This window comes from Hemitrygon akajei, chromosome 12, assembly GCF_048418815.1.
Source record: "Hemitrygon akajei chromosome 12, sHemAka1.3, whole genome shotgun sequence".
Classification (NCBI taxonomy): domain Eukaryota; kingdom Metazoa; phylum Chordata; class Chondrichthyes; order Myliobatiformes; family Dasyatidae; genus Hemitrygon; species Hemitrygon akajei.
In genome coordinates, this window is record NC_133135.1 from 88624173 (window position 1) to 88649443 (window position 25271).

General features: G+C 43.3%; 1 long non-coding RNA gene across 1 annotated transcript; it reads left to right on the forward strand.

Annotated features, from left to right (window-relative positions):
* Positions 1-2: 2 nt before the first annotated feature.
* Positions 3-22704, forward strand: LOC140737278 (uncharacterized). The gene is made up of 2 exons (XR_012101094.1): positions 3-108; positions 20590-22704. It is a non-coding gene; the product is annotated as an uncharacterized lncRNA (long non-coding RNA).
* The last annotated feature ends 2567 nt before the right edge of the window (positions 22705-25271 follow it).

The window sequence follows — 25271 nt, forward strand, 5'->3', positions numbered from 1 at the left end:
ATCGCCAGGGTAACTGGTAATTCCCAGGCTGGACAGCTCCCTTACGCTTTTCTCGGGCCATGCTGTGGCAAACGGATGGGTGGAAAGGATAGTGCAAGGATAAAACAGGTGAAGAGCCCCGGCATTAACAATACAGAAAATGTATCAATGCTCAGTCGGCATCTGTAGTGAGAGATACAATTCACTTTAACAACCCGAAACACCAATCCTGCGTCTCTTTCAACTGACCTGACTGTTATCAGCATTTTAAGGTTCGCTTAACCACAGGTTTTCTTTTATCTTAAAGACTAAGGGTAAATCTCGAGTTATAAGAGATTGTAGATACTGGAATCTGGAGCAAAAGATGGGCGAACTCAACAGGTCAGATAGCATCTTTGGAGAGACATAGGCAAGTGACCTTCTCCACTCAAAGCAACATAACTATTTCCCTACATGGATGTTACCTGACCCATTGAGTTCACCCAGCAATTTGGGTAATGGTAGGAATAAACCTAGCCTTTTATAAGTCAAGTCACTTTTATTGTCATTTCAACCATAACTGCTGGTACAGTACATAGTAAAAACAAAACAACGTTCCTCCAGGACCCTGGTGCTACATGAAACAACACAAAACTACACTAGACTACATGAAGCAACACAAAACTATATTAGACTTCAGACCTACACGGGACTACATAAAGTACACAAAACAGTACAAGACAGTACAATAATTAATAAACAAGACAATAGGCACAGTAAAGGGCAAATTACAATATAATAACAAATGATGTAAATGTAAACAATGTTTTAGCAGGAATTGAGAAAGAAATTAGCAAAAATTGCAAAGGGAGTGGAGTGGTATTCAGTAGAATGTGTGTGTGTAGGTTGGTGTCAGACTAGACTCTGGGAATCGAGTCTAATGGCTTGGGGGAAGAAACTGTTACACAGTCTAGTCGTGAGAACCTGAATGTTACGGTACCTTTTGCCAGATGACAGGAGGGAGAAGAGTTTGTATGAGGTCGTGGGGTCCTTCACAATGCTGTTAGCTTTGCAGATGCAGCAGGTGTAGATGTCCGTGATGGCGGGAAGAGAGACCCCAGTGATCCCTTCAGCTGACCTCACTATCCGCTGCAGGGTCTTACGATCCGAGACAGTGCAATTTCCGAACCAGGCAGTAATGCAGCTGCTCAGGATACTTTCAATACAACCCCTGTAGAATGTGGTGAGGATGGGGGGCGGGTGGGAGATAGACTTTTCTCAGCCTTCGCAGAAAGTAGAGATGCTGCTGGGCTTTCTTGGCTATGGAGCTGGTGTTGACCAGGTGAGATTCTCCGCCAGGTGAACACCAAGAAACCATTGGTGCTCTTAACAATCTCTACGGGGAAGCCATCGCAGGAAGTATTCGCTCCGTGCTCTCCTGAAGTCAACAACCATCTCTTTTGTTCACATTCAGATACAGGTTGTTGGGTCTGCACCAGTCTGTTAGCCACTGCACCTTCTCTCTGTATGCCGACTTGTCATTCTTGCAGAGGAGCCCCACCACGGTCATGTCATCGGCGAACTTATTAATGCAATTCGAGCTGTGTGTTGCTGCACAGTTGTGGGTCAGCGGAGTGAACAGCAGTGGACTGAGCACATAGGACTAGGCCACTTAGCTCCTAAGCCTGCCCCACCATTCAGTATGATCATGGCTGGCCTCAATTCAGTACCAATTTTCCATGGCCCTCAATTTCCTGATAATTCTTTGAAAATTCTTTCTGAAGCAGCTGTAGTAATTTCACCTCCATAACCACTAGGAAAGAGATTCACAGCTCTCTGTGACAAGAAAGATTGTTTAGATGAAAAAAAGTTGCCAGGGCTCTTAAGAACACCACCAATGAGCCCTTATTATCTTTCACAGTTCTACCCCAATTCCTATCTGTCTAACATTTGCTAGACAGTGCTCAATGTCTATCCTTAATTCAATTTATAACAAGTATAAATAAGGAGTGATAGACATAGAAACAAATGAGGTATCTGTCATTTTGATTTTTTATGTAGAGATATGGTGGCCCTTTGAGCTGTGCTGTCCAGCAACCCACCAATTTAACCCTGGCCTAATTTACAATGTCCAATTAACCAATTATGTCTTTGGACTGTGGGAGGAAACCCATGTACGTACAGGAAGGAATGTCCAAACTTACAGCAGATACTGGAATTGAATTCCAAGCTCTGACACCTTACGCTGTATTAGCGTCACACTAACCACCCGCTACCGTGGCACCCTAATAATAATTGTTTTATATTTGAGATACAGCGTGGAGTAGGCCCTTCCAGCTCTTTGAGCTGCGTCACCCAGCAACTACCACAGCCCCAATTTAACTCCAACCAAATCCAAGGACAATCTACAATGACCAGTTAACATACTCAGTATGGGAGGAAACTGGAGCACCCGAGGAAAACCCACACATTCCTCAAGAAGGATGCACAGTGACTCTACAGAGGACGCTGGAATTGAACTCTGCTTTCCAATGGCCTGAGCTGTAATAGTGTTGCACTAACCTCTATGCTTCCGTGGCACATTCATAGCATTTCTGAATGTAATTACTCTCACATTATAATATTGTGCAATAGCCCAACTTATTTTCTTTTACTTCATACATCATGGAGTATGAACTACTGTTCCTATATTGGAAAGTATTTACCTTGAAGTTACCAGATTTTATGCTACATTGCAGAAAATGTACTGAAATCATAACAAGATTACTGATGCCCCACATACACAATGAGTGCACTAGGTTTGATAATATAAGTGTTATCATTTGTTTTTTCAGCAAGAAGCATGGCATGGTTTAAACTACTGTCCTTTACCTTACAAAACTGGGATCTGAAATAGAAAGGCATTGAAATACAGTAGCTCTTACTGAGATGTTTGAAAAATTGGGGCAATAATAAAACATATTTACTCTCATCATCCATCCTGCCAACCCTGATGTACCTTTTTGGAATCCATCCTCCCAGTCTGTGCTGTGGCACTCTATGACTCAATGCCCTGAGAATCAATAAAATCACCTCTTATTCTAGAATTAAAGGAGAATCTTCCCAACTATGCAAACTTTCTTCTTGTGTAAAAGAGGGACAGAATTGAAAAGGGTGATAAATACGGACTGAAGTTTCAATAATTTCATTTACTATCAGAGCAATGTATACAATATATATCCTGAAACCCTTATTCTTTGCAGACATCCTCGAAAACAGAAGAGTGCCCTAAAGAATGAGTGAGGGTAAAAACTTCAGAACCCAAAGCCGTCCTACTCCCCCCACCCATGTACAAGCAGCAGCAAAGGAATGTCCTACCCCCCACCCCCACCCATGTACATAAAAAAGCATCAGTCCCCTCCACCCCACCAAGCAAGCAATAGCAAAGCCCCGAAGACAGACCACAATCTGTAGTACAACAAACTAATCTTCACCCGACACCTTTCACAGTGATAAGGGAGATATAACAAAACAACTCACTAATTTACAATGATAAAGTCTGTCATGCTGCCATTTTTTCTCCGACTAGAGAATCAACAACGAGAGAGGGGGAGAGCGGGGGAGAGAGAGAGAGAGAGAGAGAGACAGAGAGAGAGAGAAAGAAACTATCAGCCTGTCCACGGGGCTGCGAAGCCTCAGAATACCAAAGGTGCGCTTGTCTTCTAGGCCACGTCTTTGGGATTTCAAAAAGTGGTTGGTCCAAAGAGCCAAAGTCTGGGTGTAACAAGTCAGGGTCTTCAACATAACCCCATCAACCCTGAAAAGGAAAAGAAGAGACATCAGAGGAAGAAATTACAAACACGAGGAAATCTGTAGATGCTGGAAATTCAAACAGCACACACAAAATGCTGGTGGAACACAGCAGGCCAGGCAGCATCTATTAGGACGTTTCGGGCCGAGATCCTTCATCAGGACTAACTGAAAGGAAAGATACTAAGAGATTTGAAAGTAGTGGGGGGAGGGTGAAATGTGAAATCATAGGAGAAGACCGGAGGGGGCGGGATGAAGCTAAGAGCTGGAAAGGTGATTGGCAAAAGTGATACAGAGCTGGAGAAGGGAAAGGATCATGGGATGGGAGGCCTCAGGAGAAAGAAAGGGGGAGTTGGAGAACAGGCAGTGTAATGGACAGAGAGAAAAAAAACAAACAACTAAATATGTCAGGGATGGGGTAAGAAAGAGAGGAGGGACGTTAACGGAAGTTAGGGAAGTCAATGTTCATGCCATCAGGTTGGAGGCTACCCAGCTGGTATATGAGGTGTTGAATGTGGCTTCATCTTGACAGTAGAGGAGGCCATGAATAGACATATCAGAATGGGAATGGGACGTGGAATTAAAATGTGTGGCCACTGGGAGATCCTGCTTTCTCTGGCGGACAGAGCGTAGGTGTTCAGCTAGAAGGTCTCCCAGTCTGCATCAGTTCTCACCAATATATAAAAGACCACACCGGGAGCATCGGACGCAGTATACCACACCAGCCGACTCACAGGTGAAGTGTCGCCTCACCTGGAAGGACTGTCTGGGGCCCTGAATGGTGGTGAGGGAAGAAGTGTAAGGGCAGGTATAGCACTTGTTCCGCTTATAGGGATAAGTGCCAGGAGGGAGATCGGTGGGAAGGGACGGGGGGGGACGAGTGAACAAGGGAGTCGTGTAGGGAGCGATCCCTGCGGAAAGCAGAAAGGGGGGGGAGGGAAAGATATGCTTGGTAGTGGGATCCCGTTGGAGGTGGCGGAAGTTACGGAGAATTATAAGTTGGACCTGGAGGCTGGTAGGTGAGGACAAGGGGAACCCTATCCCGAGTGGGGTGGCGGGCGGATGGGGTGAGGGCAGATGTGCGGGAAATGGGGGAGATGCGCTTGAGAGCAGAGTTGATGGTGGAAGAAGGGAAGCCCCTTTTTTTTAAAAACGGAAGCCATCTCCTTTGTCCTGGAATGAAAAGCCTCATCCTGAGAGCAGATGCGGCGGAGACGGAGGAATTGTGAGAAGGGGATAGCATTTATGCAAGAGACAGGTTGGGAAGAGGAATAGTCCAGGTAGCTGTGATATCAGTAGATAAGCCGTCTCCAGAGATGGAAACAGAAAGATCAAGAAAGGGGAGGGAGGTGTCGGAAATGGACCAGGTAAATTTGAGGACGGTGAAAGTTGGAGGCAAAGTTAATGAAGTCAATGAGCTCAGCATGCATGCAGGAGGCAGCACCAATGCAGTCGTCAATGTAGCGAAGGAAAAGGGGGACGGATACCTGTATAGACTTGGAACATGGACTGTTCCACAAAGCCAACAAAAAGGCAGGCATAACTGGGACCAATGCGGACCATGGCTACACCCTTGGTTTGGAGGAAGTGGGAGGAGCCGAAGGAGAAATTATTGAGAGTTAGAACTAATTCCACTAGACGGAGGAGAGTGGTGGTAGAGGGGAATTGGTTAGGTCTGGAATCCAAAAAGAAGCGGAGAGCTTTGAGACCTTCCTGGTGGGGGATGGAGGTATATCGGGACTGGACGTCCATGGTGAAAATAAGGTGGTGGGAGCCAGGGAACTTAAAATCATTGAAAAAATTCAAAGCATGAGAAGTGTCACGAACATAGTTGGGAAGAGATTGAACAAAGGGGGGATAAAACAGTGTCAAAGTATGCAGAAATGAGTTCGGTGGGTGAAGCACCATCAATAACTCTCGGAGACATGAGGCGAGAGATAGGCTTTTATTACCTGGAAGAGAGCACTATCAGCAGCAAGAGACCATCACACAACATCCTGGAGACTGAGGGCGGAGCAGTGCCTCCAATCACCTTTACACAGGAGCAGTCGGGGGGGGGGGGGGGGGTGCATGTCCAGACAGGTATATGTAGTTCACCACAGTGGGGCAGGAGCAAGCTGAGACAATAGGTTTACCTGGACAGGCAGGTTTGTGGATCTTGGGTAGGGGGTAGAAACGGGAAGTGCGGGGTGTGGGAATTATGAGGTTGGTGGCAATGGATGGGAGATCCCCAGAGCTGATAAGGTTGGTGATGGTATAGGAGAAAGTGGCCTGGTGCTCCTTAGTGGGGTCATGATCAAGGGGTAAATAAGAGGAGGTATCAGAGAGTTGTCGCTGTGCCTCGGCCAGGTAGAGGTCAGTACGCCAGACTACAACAGCTACAACCCCTTATCAGCGGGTTTTATAGTGAGGTTGGGATTGGTGCAGAGAGCAGAGCATTTGGAAGGAGTGAGGTTGGAAGAAATTAAGCTGTTTTTGCAGATGAACTCCAAGAAGTCACCATTGACTGCCATCATAACTCCACCTCCAACTGAAGGTCTATATTTGACTGCATGCGGCATATGAAATAAGGTAGATGATCTTGTAGTGCATTTGGAGGTTGGCAGGTATGATGTTGTGGTATCATGGAGTCACGGCTGAAATACAATTGTAGTTGGGAACTTAATATCCAAGGATACACAATCTATTGAAAGGACAGGCAGGTATTTAGAGAAGGTGGAGTAGCTCTGCCAGTAAAAAATGAAATCAAATCCTAAATAAGAGGTGACATTGGATTGGAAGGTGTAGAATCCTTGTGAACAGAGTTAAGAACCTGCACGGATAAGAAGTATTTACAGACCTCTGAACAGTAGCCAGGGTATCGTCTACAAATTCAGTGGGAGATAGAGAAAGCAGTCAAAAAGGCAATGTTACATTAGTCATGGGGGATTTCAGTATGTAGATAGATTGGGAAAATTAAGTTGATGTTGGATTCCTAGAGAGAGAACTTGTGTAATAGCTCCAAGCTGGCTTTTTTGGAACTGATTGTGGTTGAGCCCACTAAGGGATCATTAATTCTGGATTGGGTGTTGTATAATGAATCGGATTGGATAAGGGAGCTTAAGGTAAAGGAACTCTTTGGAAGCAGTGATCATAATATGATAGAATTCACCTTGCAGTTTTAGAGGGAGAAGCTAAAGTCAGAAGATTCAGTGTTGCAGTGGAGGAAAGGGAATTACAGAGGCATGAGAAAGGAGCTGGCCAATGTTGATTGTCAGGGTGCACTAACAGGGATGCCGGCAGAGCAGCAGTGGCTGGAGTTTCTGGGAGCAATTCAGATGGTGCAGGACAGTTACATCCCAAAGAAAGAGAAAGTACTCTGAAGGCAACTGTGACCGACAAAGTAAGTGAAAGCAAACATAAAAGCAAAAGAGAAGGCATATAATTGAGCAAAACTTGGTGGGAAGTTAGAGAATTGGGAAATTTTAAAAAACCATATGGGGGGGTGATGCACCATCAATAACTCTCTGAGACGTGAGGCGAGATATCGGCTTTTATTGACTGGAAGAAAGAACAAGCAGCAATTGACCACTAGGCTACATCCTGGAGACTGAGGGCAGGGCTCAGGCCTCAATCGCCTTTATACCGGGGTCTGTGGGAGGAGCCACAGTCAGTGGGAGAAGGCACAGGAGCAGTCAGCGGGGGGGCGTGTCCAGACAGGTATATGTAGTTCACCACATTCACCCCCCTCCCCCTTGTTTTAAAAGAGAGTCCCCATTGGGCGAAGTTTCTTACAAGTATATTTACAGGTTAAGTCTATCAGGTGGGCGGTCAAATCTGTCGCTGCGATCTACGTAGCACCGGCTGTGATTGCACAGGTGCCAGTGGTGATTGCACCGGAGACGGTGGTTGTGCTGGTTCCGGCCTAACTGGAGGTGTCAGTCCACTAGATGAGATATGAAAGCAAGTTAGCCAATAATATCAAAAATGATACGAAAAGCTTTTTTTCCAGATATATAGAGAGTAAAAGAAGTGAGAGCAGATATTGGACCACTGGAAAATGACACTAGAGAGTAGTAACAGGGGACACAGAAATGGTAGATGAACTGAATAAGTATTTTTCATCAGTCTTCACTGAGGAATGCACTAGTGCTGTAGTATGCCAGAAGTTTGTTATCACTAGGGAGATAGTGCTTGGGAACGGTCAGAAAGTAGTTAAGACCTGATGGACTACACCCCAGGTTTCTAAAAGAGTTAGCTAAAGAGATTGTAGAGGCATTAATAATAATGTTTAAAGAATCAATAGATTCCGGAATGGGTTCCAGAAAACTGGAAAATTGCAATGTTACTCCATTCTTCAAGAAGGGAGGGTGAGGAATTGAGGATATAAAAAAAACATTTTGAACCTATGTAACTTCTGGCTAAAAGAATAATTGGGACTGAATAGGAATTTTTGAACTGAAGTAAACTCTGTCTTCAGCAGCCAGCTAAGATAGGCTCATTACCAGTTCTCTCTGGCTTGTAGAGAGACATTGAGAATTTGATAACATTGTACATTGTACCCTCGTTTGAGTAGGGGAGAGGAGGGCTCACCAATAAGGACAGGAAGGAACATCCATCTGTAATTAAGTCAGGGCCTAGCAAAGGGAATAACTGATAAGGACTGGACAGCACATCCACCTGTAATTAAGCCTTGATCTAGCAGACTCTCTTATTTGTAACCATATAACATATAACCATATAACAATTACAGCATGGAAACAGGCCATCTCGGCCCTTCTAGTCCGTCTGACGCTTACACTCACCTAGTCCCATTGGCCCGCACTCAGCCCATAACCCTCCATTCCTTTCCTGTCCATATACCTATCCAATTTTACTTTAAATGACAATACCGAACCTGCCTCTACCACTTCTACTGGAAGCTCATTCCACACAGCTGCCACTCTCTGAGTAAAGAAATTCCCCCTCGTGTTACCCTTAAACTTTTGCCCCCTAACTCTCAAATCATGTCCTCTTGTTTGAATCTCCCCTACTCTCAATGGAAAAAGTCTATCCACATCAACTCGATCTATCCCCCTCATTATTTTAAATACCTCTATCAAGTCCCCCCTCAACCTTCTATGCTCCAAAGAATAAAGACCTAACTTGTTCAACCTTTCCCTGTAACTTAGGTGCTGAAACCCAGGTAACATTCTAGTAAATCTTCTCTGTACTCTCTCTATTTTGTTGAAATCTTTGCTATAATTTGGTGACCAGAACTGTACACAATACTCCAAATTTGGCCTTACCAATGCCTTGTACAGTTTTAACATTACATCCCAACTCCTATACTCAATGCTCTGATTTATAAAGGCCAGCATACCAAAAGCTTTCTTAACCACCCTATCCACATGAGATTCCACCTTCAGGGAACTGTGCACCATTATTCCTAGATCACTCTGTTCTACTGCATTCTTCAATGCCCTACCATTTACGATGTATGTCCTATTTGCAGTATTCCTACCAAAATGTAGCACCTCACACTTATCAGCATTAAACTCCATCTGTCATTGTTCAGCCCACTCTTCTAACTGGCCTAAATCTCTCTGCAAGCTTTGAAAGCCTACTTCATTATCCACAACGCCACCGACCTTAGTATCATCTGCACACTTACTAATCCAATTTACCACCCCATCATCCAGATCATTAATGTATATGACAAACAACTTTGGACCCAATACAGATCCCTGAGGCACACCACTAGTCACCGGCCTCCAACCTGACAAACTGTTATCCACCACTACTCTCTGGCATCTCCCATCTAGCCACTGTTGAATCCATTTTACTACTTCAATAATAATACCTAACGATTGAACCTTCCTAACTAACCTTCCGTGCGGAACCTTGTCAAAGGCCTTACTGAAGTCCATATAGACAACATCCACTGCTTTACCCTCATCAACTTTCCTCGTAACCTCTTCAAAAAATTCAATAAGATTTGTCAAACATGACCTACCACGCACAAATCCATGCTGACTATTCCTAATCAGACCCTGTCTATCCAGATAATTATATATACCATCTCTAAGAATACTTTCCATTAATTTACCCACCACTGACGTCAAACTGACAGGCTTATAATTGCTAGGTTTACTCTTAGAACCCTTTTTAAACAATGGAACCACATGAACAATATGCCAATCTTCCGGCATCATCCCCATTTCTAATGACTGACTAAGTTTTGCACCAACAGATTTGGTGGGCGTACCATTTCAAATAACATCTTGCAACAATAATGTATGGGGCTTACTATGTATAAATATATGGCTGTAACCTGAGGAAACGGGCCCACTTGTCGGACGGTGGCAGTACTTCCCTTTGACAACTGGATCTCAAACTCCTGCAGGAGGGTGCGCAATAAACTGTTGTAACTATAAGAAGCTAGTCTCCCGAATTTTATTCAGATTCGACTTTAACAAGGGAGGCAGGGAAAAAAATCAAAATTATAAGCCAGTTAGCCTGACCTCACTGGTTGGAATGATGTTGGAGCTGATTGTAAAGGATGTGGTTTTGGGGTACTTGGAGGCACATGACAAAATAGGTGGAAGTCTGCATGGTTTCCTTCAGGGAAAATCTTGACTGACAAATCTGGTGGAATTCTGTGAAGAAGTAATAAGTGCATTGACAAAGGAGAATCAATGATGTTGTGTACTTGGATTTTCAGAAAGCTTTTGACAAGGTGCCACATGAGGCTGCTAAACAAGATAAGAGCTCGGTATTACAGGAACAATACTAGCAAAGATAGAGCATTGGCTGATTGGTAGCAGGCAAAGAGTGGGAGTAAAGGGATCCTTTTTGCAGTAGCTGCCGGTAACTAGTGGTGTTCCATTGGAACATAAGAAATAGGAGCAGGAATAGGCCATCCGGCCCATCGAGCCTGCTCCGCCATTCAATAAGATCATAGCTGATCTGACAATAGACTCATCCCCATAATTCTTAATTCCCCTACAGTGCAAAGATCTACCCAACCTTGTCTTAAATATATTTACAGAGGTAGCCTCCACTGCTTCATTGGGCAGAGAATTCCACAGATTCACTACTCTTTGGGAAAAGCAGTTCCTCCTCATCTCTGTCCTAAATTGTCCCCTAGTTCTAGTCTCACCTAGCAGTGGAAACAAATTTCCCACCTCTATCTTATCTATCCCATTCATAATTTTATATGTTTCTATAAGATCTCCTCTCATCCTTCTGAATTCCAGTGAGTGCAGTCCAAGGTGACTGAATCTCTCCTCATAGTCTAACCCTTTATCTCTGGAATCAACTTAGTGAACCTCCTCTGCACTGCCTCCAAAGCCAGTATATCCTTCCTCAAGTAAGGAGACTAGAACTGCACGCGGTACTCCAGATGTGGTCTCACCAGTACCCTATACAGTTGTAGCATAATCTTCCTGCTCAATCCTTCTAGCACTGAAGGCCAACATTCCATTTGCCTTGTTGATAGCTTGCTGCACCTGCAAACCAAACTTTTGCAATTCATGCACGAACACTCCAGTCCTTCTGCACAGCAGCATGCTGCACTTTTACCATTTAAACAATAATCTGATCTTCCACTTTTCCTTCCAGAGTGGATGACCTCGCATTTACCAACATTGTACTCCATCTGCCAGAACCTTGCCCACTCACTTAACCTATCTATATCTCTCTGCAGACTCTCTGTATCTACACAATTTGCTTTTCCACTCAATTTAGTATCATCAGCAAACTTAGATACACTACACTTGATCCCCTCTTCCAGATAGTTAATGAACAGTTGCAGGTGCAGCACTGCCCCCTGCGGCACACCGCTCACCACTGATTGCCAACCAGAGTAACACCTATGTATCCCAACTCTCTGAGTTTTATTGGTTAACCAATTCTCTCTCAATGCTAATAGATCACCCCAACTCTATGCATCCTTATCTTATGGATAAGTCTTTTATGTGGCACCTTATCAAAAGCCTTCTGCAAATCCAAGTAAATAAGATCCATCTGTTCCCCTCCATCCACTGCGCTCGTTACATCCTCAAAGAACTCCAGTAAGTTTGTCAAACAGGACCCGCTTTTGTTGAATCCATTCTGCGTCTGCCTGGTGGATCTATTTCTTTCTAGATGCCTTGCTAGTTCTTCTTTAATGATAGCTTCAAGCATTTTCCCAACTACAGATGTTAAACTAACTGGCTTATAGTTACCTGCTTTTTGCCTATGTCATTTTTTGAACAGTGGCATAACATTCGTCTTCTTCCAATCTGCTAGGACCTGCCAGAAAACTTTGGTAAATTATCACCAAAGCCTCAACTGTAACCTTTGCTATTTCTTTCAGTACCCTGGGTTGCATTTCGTCTGGGGTTTGTGTTGGGACTACTTCTTTTTAGTTGTATGTTAACAATTTGGATGATGGATTTGATGGCTTTGTGGCCAAGATTGCAAATGATACAAAGATAGGTGGAGGGGCAGATAAGGTTGAGGAAGCAGGGAATCCGCAGAAGGAATTAGATGGATCAGGAGAATGGCCAAAGAGGTGGCAGATGGAATATAGTGTTGGGAAGTGTATGGGCATGCACTTTGATAGAAGAAAGAAAAGCATAGATTATTTTCTAAATTGGGAGAAAATTAAAAAATCCAAGGTGCAAAGGGATTTTGGGGCCCTCGTGCAGGATTCCCTAAAGGTTAATTTGCAGGTTGAATTGGTGGTAAGGCAAATGCAATGTTAGCATTTATTTCAAGAGGGCTAGAATATAAAAGCAAGGATGTAATGCTGAGGCTGTACAAAGGCACTGGTGAGCCCTCACTTGGAGTATTCCAAGTAGTTTTGGGCCCCTTATTTAAGAAAGGATGTGCTGACATTGGAGAAGGTTCAGAGGAGGTACATAAGAATAATTCACAGAAATGAGAAGGTTATCATATGGGCAGCTATTGATGGCTTTGGGCCTGTACTCACTAGAATTTAGAAGAATGAGGGGGAATCTTATGGAAACCAATCGGGTCTTGAAAGGCCTAGAGTGAATGTGAATAGGAATTTTCCTTTGGTGACGAAGTCTAGGATAGAGGGCCACAGCCTCAAATTAGAGAGATGCCCATTTAGACAGAGATGAGGAATTTCTTTAGTCAGAGGGTGGTAAATCAGTGGAATTTGTTGCCACAGGCAGTTATGGAGGCCTAGTCATCGAGTATATTTAAGGGAGAGGTTGATAGATTCTTGATTAGTCAGTACATGAAAAGCTATGGGTATAAGACAGGAGAATGGGGTTGTGAGGGAAACAGATCAGCCATGATGAAATAGGCCAAATGGCTTAATTTTGCTCCTATGTCTTATGGTCTTAACTTCTGCTTTCTAGGTATCAGCCTCGTGAACTTTTTCTGCACATCCTCAATGGCAGTACATTTTAAATAAGAAGTACAAACTGTATGTGGTACTCCATGAGCAATCAGAATCAGGTTTATTATCCTTATCTTATATGACATGAAGTGTGTTGTTTGGTAGAAACAATACAAAGACATAATATTACTATAAATTACAAAATAGTATATCGCACAAAGGACTAATGATGTAATGCTCATGGGCCATTCAGAAGTTTTTTATGGTGAAGTGAAAATGTTGAGTGTGGATCTTCATGTTGCTGTATAGTTCCTAGATAGTAGTAACAAGAAGAGGGCATGTCCTGGAAGGCAAGGGAATTTAATGATTGATGCCAAGTTCTTGAAGAACTGTTTGAATATGGCAGGGTGGGTTGTGTCTGTGTGGAGCTGGCTAAGTCTACAACCCTCTGCAACCTCTTCCAATTCTGTAAAATTGCTTCAGAACATCCCTACTTTTATACCCCTTGCAACACAGGCCAACTTTCCTATTAGCTGCTTTAATTACTTGCTGTAGCTGCATTCTGTTTTGCATGTATTTTTTCTTACAACCCTAGGTCATAGAACATAGAACAGTACAGCACATTACATGCCCTTTGGCCCACAATGTTGTGCCGACCCTCAAACCCTGCCTACCATATAACCTCCCACCTTAAATTCCTCCATATACCTGTCTAGTAGTCTCTTAAACTTCACTAGTGTATCTGCCTCAACCACTGACTCAGGCAGTGCATTCCACGCACCAACCACTCGCTGAGTAAAAAACCTTCCTCTAATATCCCCCTTGAACTTCCCACCCCTTACCTTAAAGCCTTGTCCTGTTGTATTGAGCAGTGGTGCCCTGGGGAAGAGGCACTGACTGTCCACTCTATCTATTCCTCTTAATATCTTGTATACCTTTATCAAGTCTCCTCTCAGCCTCCTTCTCTCTAGAGGGTAAAGCCCTAGCTCCCTTAATCTTTGATCATAATGCATACTCTCTAAACCAGGCAGCATCCTGGTAAATCTCCTCTGTAACCTTTCCAGTGCTTCCACATCCTTCCTATAGTGAGGCGACCAGAACTGGACACAGTACTCCAAGTGTGGCCTAACTAGAGTTTTATAGAGCTGCATTATTACCCTGCGACTCTTAAACTCTATCCCTTGACTTAAGAAAGCTAACACTCCATAAGCTTTCTTAACTACCCTATCTACCTGTGAGGCAACTTTCAGGGATCTGTGGACATGTACCCCCAGATCCCTCTGCTCCTCCACACTACCAAGTATCCTGCCATTTACTTTGTACTCTGCCTTGGAGTTTGTCCTTCCAAAGTGTACCACCTCACACCTCTCCGGGCTGAACTCCATCTGCCACTTTTCAGCCCACTTCTGCATCCTATCAATGTCTCTCTGCAATCTTCAACAATCCTCTACACTATCTACAACATCACCAACCTTTGTGTCGTCTGCAAACTTGCCAACCCACCCTTCTACCCCCACTTCCAGGTCGTTAATAAAAATCATGAAAAGTAGAGGTCCCAGAACAGATCCTTGTGGGACACCACTAGTCACAACCCTCCAATCTGAATGTACTCCCTCCACCACGATTCTCTGCTTTCTGCAGACAAGCCAATTCTGAATCCACCTGGCCAAACTTCCCTGGATCCCATGCCTTCTGACTTTCTGAATATTCCTACCGTGTGAAACCTTGTCAAATGCCTTACTAAAATCCATGTAGATCACATCCACTGCACTACCCTCATCTATATGCCTGGTCACCTCCTCAAAGAAATCTATCAGGCTTGTTAGACACGATCTGCCATTCACAAAGCCATGCTGACTGTCCCAGATCAGACCGTGATTCTCTAAATGCCCATAGATCCTATCTCTAAGAATCTTTTCCAACAGCTTTCCCACCACAGACTTAAGGCTCACTGGTCTATAATTACCCGGACTATCCCTGCTACCTTTTTTGAACAAGGGGACAACATTCGCCTCCCTCCAATCCTCTGGTACCATTCCCGTGGACAACTAAGACATAAAGATCCTAGCCAGAGGCTCAGCAATCTCTTCCCTCGCCTCGTAGAGTAGCCTGGGGAAAATTCCATCAGGCCCCGGGGACTTATCCGTCCTAATGTACTTTAACAACTCCAATACCTCCTCTCCCTTAATATCAACATGCTCCAGAACATCAACCTCACTCATGTTGTTCTCACCGTCATCAAGTTCCCTCTCATTGGTGAATACCAAAGAGAAGTATTCATTGAGGACCTCGCTCACTTTCACAGTCTCCAGGCACATCTTCCAACTTTTATCTCTAATTGGTCCTACCTTCACTCCTGTCATCCTTTTGTTCTTCACATAATTGAAGAATGCCTTGGGGTTTTCCTTTACCCTATTCGCCAAGGCCTTCTCATGCCCCGATCTTGCTCTTCTCAGCCCCTTCTTAAGCTCCTTTCTTGCTACCCTATATTCCTCAATAGACCCATCTGATCCTTGCTTCCTAAACCTCATGTATGCTGCCTTCTTCCACCTAACTAGATTTTCCACCTCACTTGTCACCCATGGTTCCTTCATCCTACCATTCTTTATCTTCCTCACCAGGACAAATTTATCCCTAACATCCTGCAAGAGATCCACACTGTGACAGGAATCCATCCTGGCCACACTTAACAAACTCTGCCCCATCTAAACCCTTGGAACTAATCAAGTGCTAATCAATATTAGGGAAGTTAAAGTCAGCCATGATAACAACCCTGTTATTTTTTGCACTTTTCCAAAATCTGCCTCCCAATCTGCTCCTCGGTATCTCTGCTGCTACCAGGGGGCCTATATAATACCCCCAGTAGAGTAACTGCTCCCTTCCTGTTCCTGACTTCCACCCATACTGACTCAAAAGAGGATCCTGCTACATTACAACACACACAAAACGCTGGTGGAACACAGCAGGCCAGGCAGCATCTATAGGAGAAGCACTGTCGACATCGAAGGGTCTCGGCCCGAAACGTCGACAGTGCTTCTCCTATAGATGCTGCCTGGCCTGCTGTGTTCCACCAGCATTTTGTGTGTGTTGTTGTTTGAATTTCCAGCATCTGCAGATTTCCTCGTGTTTCCTGCTACATTATCCACCCTTTCTGTAGTTGTAATAGTATCCCTGTCCAATAATGCCACCCTTCCTCCCCCTTTTCCCCCCTCTCTATCCCTTTTAAAGCACTGAAATCCAGGAATATTGAGAATCAATTCCTGCCCTGGTGCCAGCCAAGTCTCCATAATGGCCACTACATCATAATTCGATGTATGTATCCAAGCTCTCAGTTCACCACCTTTGTTCCTGATGCTTCTTGCATTGAAATACACACAGTTTCGCCCTTCTACCTTACTACCTTTACACCCTTTATTCTGCTTCTCTTTCCTCAAAGCCTCTCTATATGTTAGATCTGGCTTTACTCCATGCACTTCTTTCACTGCTCTATCGCTTCAGGTCCCATCCCCCTTGCAAATTAGTTTAAACTCTCCCGAACCATGCTAGAAAACCTACCTGCAAGGATGTTGCTCCCCCTCAAGTTCAGGTGCAACCCATCCAATCTGTACAGGTCCCACCTTCCCCAGAAGAGATCCTAATGATCCAAAAATCTAAATCCCTGCCCCCTGCACCACTCCTCAGCCACACATTCAACTGCCATCTCCTCTAATTCTTACCATCACTATCACGTAGCACTGGCAGCAATCCTGAGAACGCCACCCTTGAGGTCCTGTTCTTCAGCCTTCTGCCTAGTTCCCGAAACTCAGTCTTCAGGACCTCATCCCTCTTCCTGCCTATGTCATTGGTACCAACATGTATCACGACTTCTGGTTGCTTTCCCTCTCGTACCAGGACGTCATGGACCCGGTCAGAGACATCCCGGACCCTGGCACCCAGGAGGCAACAAACCATGTGGGTGTCCTTCTCACGTCCACAAAATCTCCTGTCTGCTCCCCTGACTATTGAGTCTCCAATGATGACAGCTCTCCTCTTCTCCGTCCCATTCTTCTGCACCACAGGGTCAGACTCAGTGCCAGAGGCTCACACCTGGTCGGTCATCCTTGCCGACAGTATCCAGGATGGTAGACTTATTATTCAGGGGAATGGCTACAGAGGTGCTCTGCACTACCTGTCTACTCACCTTCGCTTTCCCTCCTCTGACTGTCACCCAACGACCTGCTTCCGGCAGCCTAGGTGTAACTACCTCCCTGTAGCTCTCATCTATGACTGCCTCATTCTCCCTTATGAGTTGAAGGTCATCCAGCTGCTGCTCCAGATTCCTCACACGGTCTTCCAGATCACCCAGCCGCATGCACTTCTGGCAGATGTGACTCTGCGGGAGAGGGGAGTTCCCCCAAGACTGCCACATCCAGCAGGAGAGACACATCACTGTCTCAGGAGGCATTGTAAAGACTAACTGGGAACAAACTCGTCCTCCGCCTCTTCTCGTCAAAGCCTCAAATCTCCACTCCTTCACTGGCCCACTCACTCACAGGCCGCTTTCCATAGGTCCTTTTGAACGACGACATTCTGTACTTTCGTTGTTTAAATTATAATTCGCTTTCTTGTTCTTCCCTTTAAAGTCAGCACCTTCATGATTTCCCATACTATATTCCATGTTGTAGCTTCTTGTTCATACCCATTGATCTGTATCCATTGCAACACACACAGAACGCTGGAGCAACTCTGGTCAGGCAGCATCAATGGAGAGGAATAAACAATCAATGTTTCAGGCTGAGACCCTTCTTCAGGACCAAGAAGGAAGGGGGAAACATACCAGAATAAGGTGGGGGGAGGGGAAGAAGCTAGCTGGAAGGTGAAAGGTGTATCCATTTGCGGGATCTTCCTATCCTCCTCACAACCGTCTTTCTTTGTATCATCAGCAAGCATGGCTGCATTACATATCAATCCTTCATCCAAGTCATTGGTATAAATTGAGAATAGTTGACGCTTTTAGATTGAAATTGATTTTTTTTTGTTATAATTGTGTTCTCTTGCATTAACAGAAATGATATACAGTTTTTGTTTTTTCTTGTGAATGCTGCTTGCAGGATGCTGTGTGTTTGTAATGCTGCCACCAGTCAGTTTTTCATTGCAGCTGTGCTTATATGTACTTGAGCGTATGACAATAAAGTTGATTTTGGAATAAACTCAACTTTGGAAGCCTTAGCACCAATCTATCTAGTTCTGATTACAATGTGAAAAAAAATTACCATTTCATTCCTATCCTTCATTGATGTTAGTTTGGCATAGTACATTAGGTTGAAATTAACTAGAGCAACATGGAAACAACCATTGGGCAGGGAGAGGATGACCATTGCAGCCCATGGTGCAATTACAGTGGCTGTAAAAAGTATTCATCCCCTCCCCTTGGAAGTTTTCATGTTTTTTTTATTTTACAACATTGAATCACAGTGGATTTAATTTGGATTTTTTGACACTGATCAACAGAAAAGACTCGTGTCTAAGTGAAAACAGATCTCTACAAATTGGTCTAAATTTATTACAATTATTAAACATAAAATAATTGATTACATAATTAATAACCCCCTTCAAGTCAGTATTTAGTAGATGCATGTTTGGTAGCAATTACAGCCTCGAGTCTGTATGGATAGACCTCTATCAGATTTGCACATCTGGACACTGCAATTTTTCTCCGTTCTTTACAAAACTGCTCAAGCTATCAGATTGCATGGGGATCATGAGTGAACAACCCTTTTCAAGTCCAGCTACAAACTCTTGATTGGATTGAGGTCTGGGCTCTGACTTGGCCACTCCAGAACATTAACTTTGTTGTTTTTAAGCCATTCCTGTGTAGTTTTGACTTTATGCTTGGGGTCATTGTCTTGCTGGGAAACAAATCTTCTCCCAAGTCGCAGTTCTCTTGCAGACTGCATCAGATTTTCCTTCAGGATTTCCCTGTATTTTGCTGCATTCATTTTACCCTCTACCTTCACAAGCCTTCCAGTGCCTGCTGCAGTGAAGCATCCCCACAGCATGATGCAGCCACCACCATGCTTACCAGTAGGGATGGTGTGTTTTCCATGATGTGCAGTGTTTGGCTTAATGCCAAACATAGCATTTAGTCTAATGGCCAAAAAAGCTCAATTTTGGTTTCATCAGACCATGGAACCTCTTCCAGCTGACTTCAGAGTCTCCCACATGCCTACTGGCAAACTTTGGTTGAGATTTCATGTGAGTTTTTCAACATGGGCTTTCTCTTTGCCTCTCTCCCTTAAGGCTGCGACGGGTGAAGCACCCGGGCAACAGTTTTTCTCTGCACAGTCTCTCCCATCACAGCTACTTAAGTTTGTTACTCCTCCAGAGTTGTAATAAATCCTTGGTGGCCTCCCCTCACTAGTCTCTTCTTGTGCAGTCACTCAGTTTTTTGATGACTGCCTGCTCAGATTTACAGCTTTTCTATATTCTTTCCATTTCTTGATCATTGACTTAACTGTACTCCAAGGGACATACAGTGATTTGGAAATTTTCTTCTATCCATCTCCTGACTTGTGCTTTTCAATAATCTTCTCCTGGAGTTTCTTAGAATGTTCATTTGTCTCATTGTGGTAGATGTTGCCTGGATACTAACTCACCAGCAATTGTAACTTCCAGATACAGGTGTCTTTTTCCTACAATCAATTGAAACATCTTGACTGCACACCAGGTGATCTCCATGTAACTAAATGTATGACTTCTAAAACCAATTGGCTGCACTGGTGATGATTTTCTGTGTCATATTAAATGAGCGTATGCTTATGCAATCAATTATTTTGTTTCAAGTGTGTAATTTTAGATCATTTTGCAGAGATTGGTTTTCCTTTTGACATGGAAGTGTCTTTCTGTTGATCAGTATCCAAAAAGGTCAAATTAAATCCACTGTGTTTCAATGTTGTAAAACAATAAAACATGAACACTTACAAGGGGAGGGAGGTGAGTACTTTTTATAGACACTGTATGTATGGAGGGGGGATGAGCCAGAACTGTCAGCGATGAGTAATACAGTGACAGATCACCCAGACCCAGTCCCCACATTATTGAGCCAAAAAGATGGAGCCCGAAGGCCCATTTAGCACTGAACAGCCACGCTATTGCCTGCAGGTTACGCAATATTAGTCCTCACTGGTAACCTCCCCACACTGATTTGTAGGCCATTTGTTGTGGAAGTGTGCCAACAGAAGTTTGGGATTTTTGGCACAATAGTGTTATCAGCAACACATTTCTATATAATGCTTTTAAATGACCCTATTTTCATCAACTCTTATCAATGTTCTCATTCCTGAGCATTAAGTAAATGTCCAGTGTACATCTACTTGTTCTCCTTTATCCAGCTCTATATTACACCATAAAAGGGCTCCAGCAAATTTATCAACTATAATTTCCTTTATATAGAACCACGTTGAGTCCTCTTGATTGTCCTATCAATTTTAAAAATATCCTCTTAGTACCTCCTTAATAATAGATTCCTGTATTTCTCTCTACCCCGACAGATGTCAAGCTAACTGGCAGAATCTATCACAAACAAGAGAAAATCTGGAGATGCTGGAAGTCCAAGCAGCACACACAAAATGCTGGAGGAACTCAGCAGGCCAGGGATCATCTATGGATAAAAAGGAAACGTCATCTCGGGCCAGACCCTTCATTAAGATTGGGAAAAAAGATAAGAAGTCAGATTAAGAAGGTGGTGTGGAAAAGAGAAAGAAGTAGAAGGTGGCAGGTGACAGGTAAAACTGAGAAAGGGGGAGGGGGAAGCAAAGAGCTGGAGAAAGGGAATCTAATAGAGAGGGTAGACGACCATGGAAGAAAGGGAAGGGGGAGGCGTACCTAGAGAGGTGATGGGCAGGTAAGGAGATGAGATCAGAGAGGGAAATAGGAATGGGGAATGGTGAAGGAGAGGAGGGGGATGTAATTATCAGAAGTTTGAGAAACTGCTGTTCATGCCATCAGGTTGGAGGCTACCCAGATGGAATACAAGGTGTTACTCTTCCAACCTGACTGTGGCCTCATCATGGTAGTCATGGGTTGACATGTTGGTATGGGAATGGGAAGTAGAATTGAAATGAGTGGCCACTGGGAGATCCCACTTTTTCTGGCACCTACTTTATCGTAGGTGCTCGATGAAGCAATCTCCCAATCTACAATGGGTCTCACCGATATATGGAGGCCACACCAGGATCCCTGGATACAGTTGATGACCCCAATGGACTCACAGATGAAGGTGTCACCTCACCTGGAAGGACTGTTTCAGGCCCTAAATGGTAAGTGAGGGAGTAGGTGTAGAGGCAGGTGTGACACTTGTTCTGCTTGCAAGTACCAGGAGGGAGATCAGTGGGGAGAGACAAATGGACAAGGGAATCACATTGGAATTGATCCCTGTGGAAAGCAGAAAGTGGAGGGGGTTGGAAAGATGTGCTTCGTGGTGGGATCCCTTTGGAGATGGCAGGTTATGGAGAATTATGTGCTGGACACAAAGGCTAGTGGGATGGTAGATGAAAATATCCCACTTACTATCTCCCTTCTGTTTATTACACAAGTTATATTCGTTGATTTCTTATCCTCCAGGACTTCTCCAGAAGAGGGGGGCTGTTGGTGAACTACAACCATTCTACTTAGTATCTCTGCAGGATTGAATACAATCTGTTAGAGTCCAGGGCCTGGCCCTCTTTCACCACTTTATTTTGCCTGGGACTTTATTTTAATCCTTAGTGTAAAGGTCATTTCGGATTTCTCCCTTCTTTCTCCTTGGAATATACCTATGCATAGATCCAAGAAATATTGCAATAGAAGTCCTCTGCTTTACTCCTGTAAATTAGTTTCTCTAGTCCATTTTTGCCAGCTTTGCCCTCATATTGTCTCTCCCATTATTTGAGATTAGGGCACTGGTTTTAGACTTGCACCCTTAAATGCTTTCCTAAATACTGCCTTGCCTGAATCCTATCTTTGATTTCTGCCTTCTGTTCTACCCTCAGATCCTAACAGCTAAAATTATCTTATAGGGAACTGCCACTCCAAACTGGATATATATAAAAAATTAAGAATATTTTTTTTTAAATGAGCGTGACTAAAGATTTAGGTGTCAGAATATTAAATGAGAAGACAGTTCAACAAGGATAACAATAATGCTGATAGGAGAATCATTCCAACTTTATACATGTGTACAGTGGTGACAAAGGGTCAGAAACTGAGCAAGGTCCATCACAGCTACAACCCTCACTGCTGTTAAAGATATCTTCAAGAAGTGGTGCCTCAAGAAGGTGGCACCATGACTAAAATCCTTCACCATCTGGGACATGCCCTCTTCTCATTACTACCAGTGAGGAGGTAGGGCAGCCTGAAGACCCACACCCAACAATTCAGAAACATCTTCTTCCCCTCTGTCATCAGATTTCCCAACAGTCCGTGAACACATGAACACTAGCTCATTCATTTTTTTGCACTACTTATTTAGTAATGTATTTTAATTTTGTATTTGCTTTGTACCACTGCCAAAAACAAGTTTCACATCATATGAGACAGTGGTAATAAAGCTGATTCTAATTCTCTTTTGCACCTGAATGGAAAGCACTATTCCCAACAATTAATAAAGCCAGTCCTATGTTAATATACCCCTAGAGTTCATTTTTTTCTGTGGACTGTCACTTTAAAACGCCGAGAGAATGAGTTGACTTTTAGACACTGTTGGATTTCTACTGATTACAAAGTTGCTTGGTTACTATGGTGAGAGAAGTGGAGTTATTTGATGGATCATCAATGTTATGGTTTCTCTGCAGCTTGTTTACTTTTTACAAGGACAGTCACAGATACATAGTCAGAGTCGAGATGGTTTTGGTCAATGAAAGACACCAGTGAGTTGGTCTCTGGTTTAAACTTTAAGTAGCCCAAAAGGGGTGAGTTGAGATCGATCCAGAGTATTGATAAATGACTCTCACAAGTGCTGCAACTAGAACAAGTTTGCAGAGAGAGTAGGGGAGAGGAAGGTTTGAAACAGAAGAAACCTAGTTTCAAAGAGAAAACTGTTTGGACTCTCTCTCCCAGTAGCCTGTGAGGGTGAGTTTGTTTCCATTCAGATACGAAAGTGTGAGTGGGTTCTCTGGTGAGGGGAAACCTATCATGTGTGTGTTTACGTTTTGTCTGGGTGTGGTAGTTCACTGAAGAAAGGCACCCCTGTGGCAAATCACCGTTGTAGTTATTTTGTATGTTGTGGAACTGCATAAGTGGCTATCATGTTGTGTGTGATTGGGGTAACCTTGTGGAATCTACCAGTGTGATGACCCTTGCCTGGGTGGTGGTTCCCTTGAAGATGGTCCCCTTTGTGATCAGCTACTGTTGGTGACAATCCATACGTGGACTCTGTTTGAGTATCCTGTGGCCACCACTTTGGAATGACCTGTAGCTGAATTCAGGTGTGGTACCACTTGTGTTGAAAGGATTTTCGTTAAAGATCACTGTCGGTGGTACTTCGTGTGTGGAGTGGAACAACTTCGGAGATAAAACCTACTGCTATTGTTATTTTGTATTGCTGTCGTGGAATCTGGAATATCGACATAATTGCTTTCTCGCAACATTCGCCTTTGGATTACAAACATCTCACATTAATTAACCTGTGCATCTGAACTGAACTTTTCTTACATACCATTGTAAGACTGTAACTCTTGCCACCTGAGCTTAAATAAGTTTGGGAACTATATATTTACATCTATATAAGCATAACACCGTTAACTCTAGATTTACTTGGTTTAAGTTACTATATGACATAGTCACTAAAATAGTGTTTTGTTAACATCAAAACCAGACTCCAGGTATATTCTATTGCTGCTGATGCTTTTACAGGGCTGCGTGTACCTAACACCTCATATAGAAAAAAAAACAGTGAAAGTGACTTAATTTCATGTTAACTAACTTAAAAGAGTGGACTAATAATTGTTTCAATGTCAATTTAGTAACTGCTCCAATGTTTCATTTACAGAAGTAAAACTTGAAATGGAGGTTGAATAGTAGCTATTAGATTGAAATCCAGATTCAATAGTTAACAACTTAGTCATGTTAGATTGTGGCTGATGGAGACTAGTAGAGATCAAAACCAGTGCATGGCAAAGCAGGTTGATACATAGAGCCAGATAATTTATAAGAGAAATTACAACCTACCTTTAGAAGCTGTGTTCCAAGTGTATACATTGGCTGGGATGTGAATATTGCAGACACTCTTCACACATTTTAGGGTCTTCCAGAAATAATCATATACTAGTTAAAGCTAAACCTTGAAAAATGAGAAAGGTGCAGAAAGAACTTTCATTAGAGGAAATACCTCCTGTACCTAATAAAGTGGTTATGTTTGTAGCCTTCTGCTGTTGTAGCTCATCCACTTCAAGGTGCATTCAGAGATGCTCTACTGCTTGCTTACCATTGTTGTAATGTGTGGTTATTTCAGTTAACATCACCTTCCTGTCAGCTTGAACCAGTCTGGTCATTCTCCTCTGATCTCTCTCGTTAACAAGACATTTTTGCCAGCATAACTCCACTCAATGGATTTTTTTTGGTTGTTTGCTCCATTCTCTGTGAACTCTAGAGAAAATCTTAGGAGATCAGAGGTTTCTGAGAAACCACCCCATCTGGCACCAACAATCATTCCATGGTCATTCTGATGTTTGGTTTGAACAACATCTGAACCTCTTGATCATGTCTGCATGTTTTTATTCATTGAGTTGCTGCCACATGATTGGCTGATTATATATTTGCATTAATGAGCAGGTGTACAGGTGTCCATGATCCAAACATTCAGAAAACCTGATGGTTCTGTATCTGGCTTAGTTAGTGATTGATGTGTTTGTTTCCAGCTAGCTTTCAGGGGCCCTAGTCCCCAATGCTCCTTCCAATTTTTAAGGGGTCTTGCTTCTGTCTGTCTTTAAACTGATCAGCATCCCATTTCTCATACTCCCTTTAAACTTAAAGAGGAAATTTATTATAATACTGTGCAACAGCTTAAAAAGAAAACAAACTAAAATTTGTTTAGCATGATATAGATAATATACAGTTGTGCAGAAATTTGCTAATCCACAAGTCCTATTGGAGATAGATACATATAGATAAATAGATGGAAAGAGAGAATGAGAGCAGAAAATTGCACTGTACAAATTCTCCATCATCTAATATACAACAATTCAGTGTTTCTTGC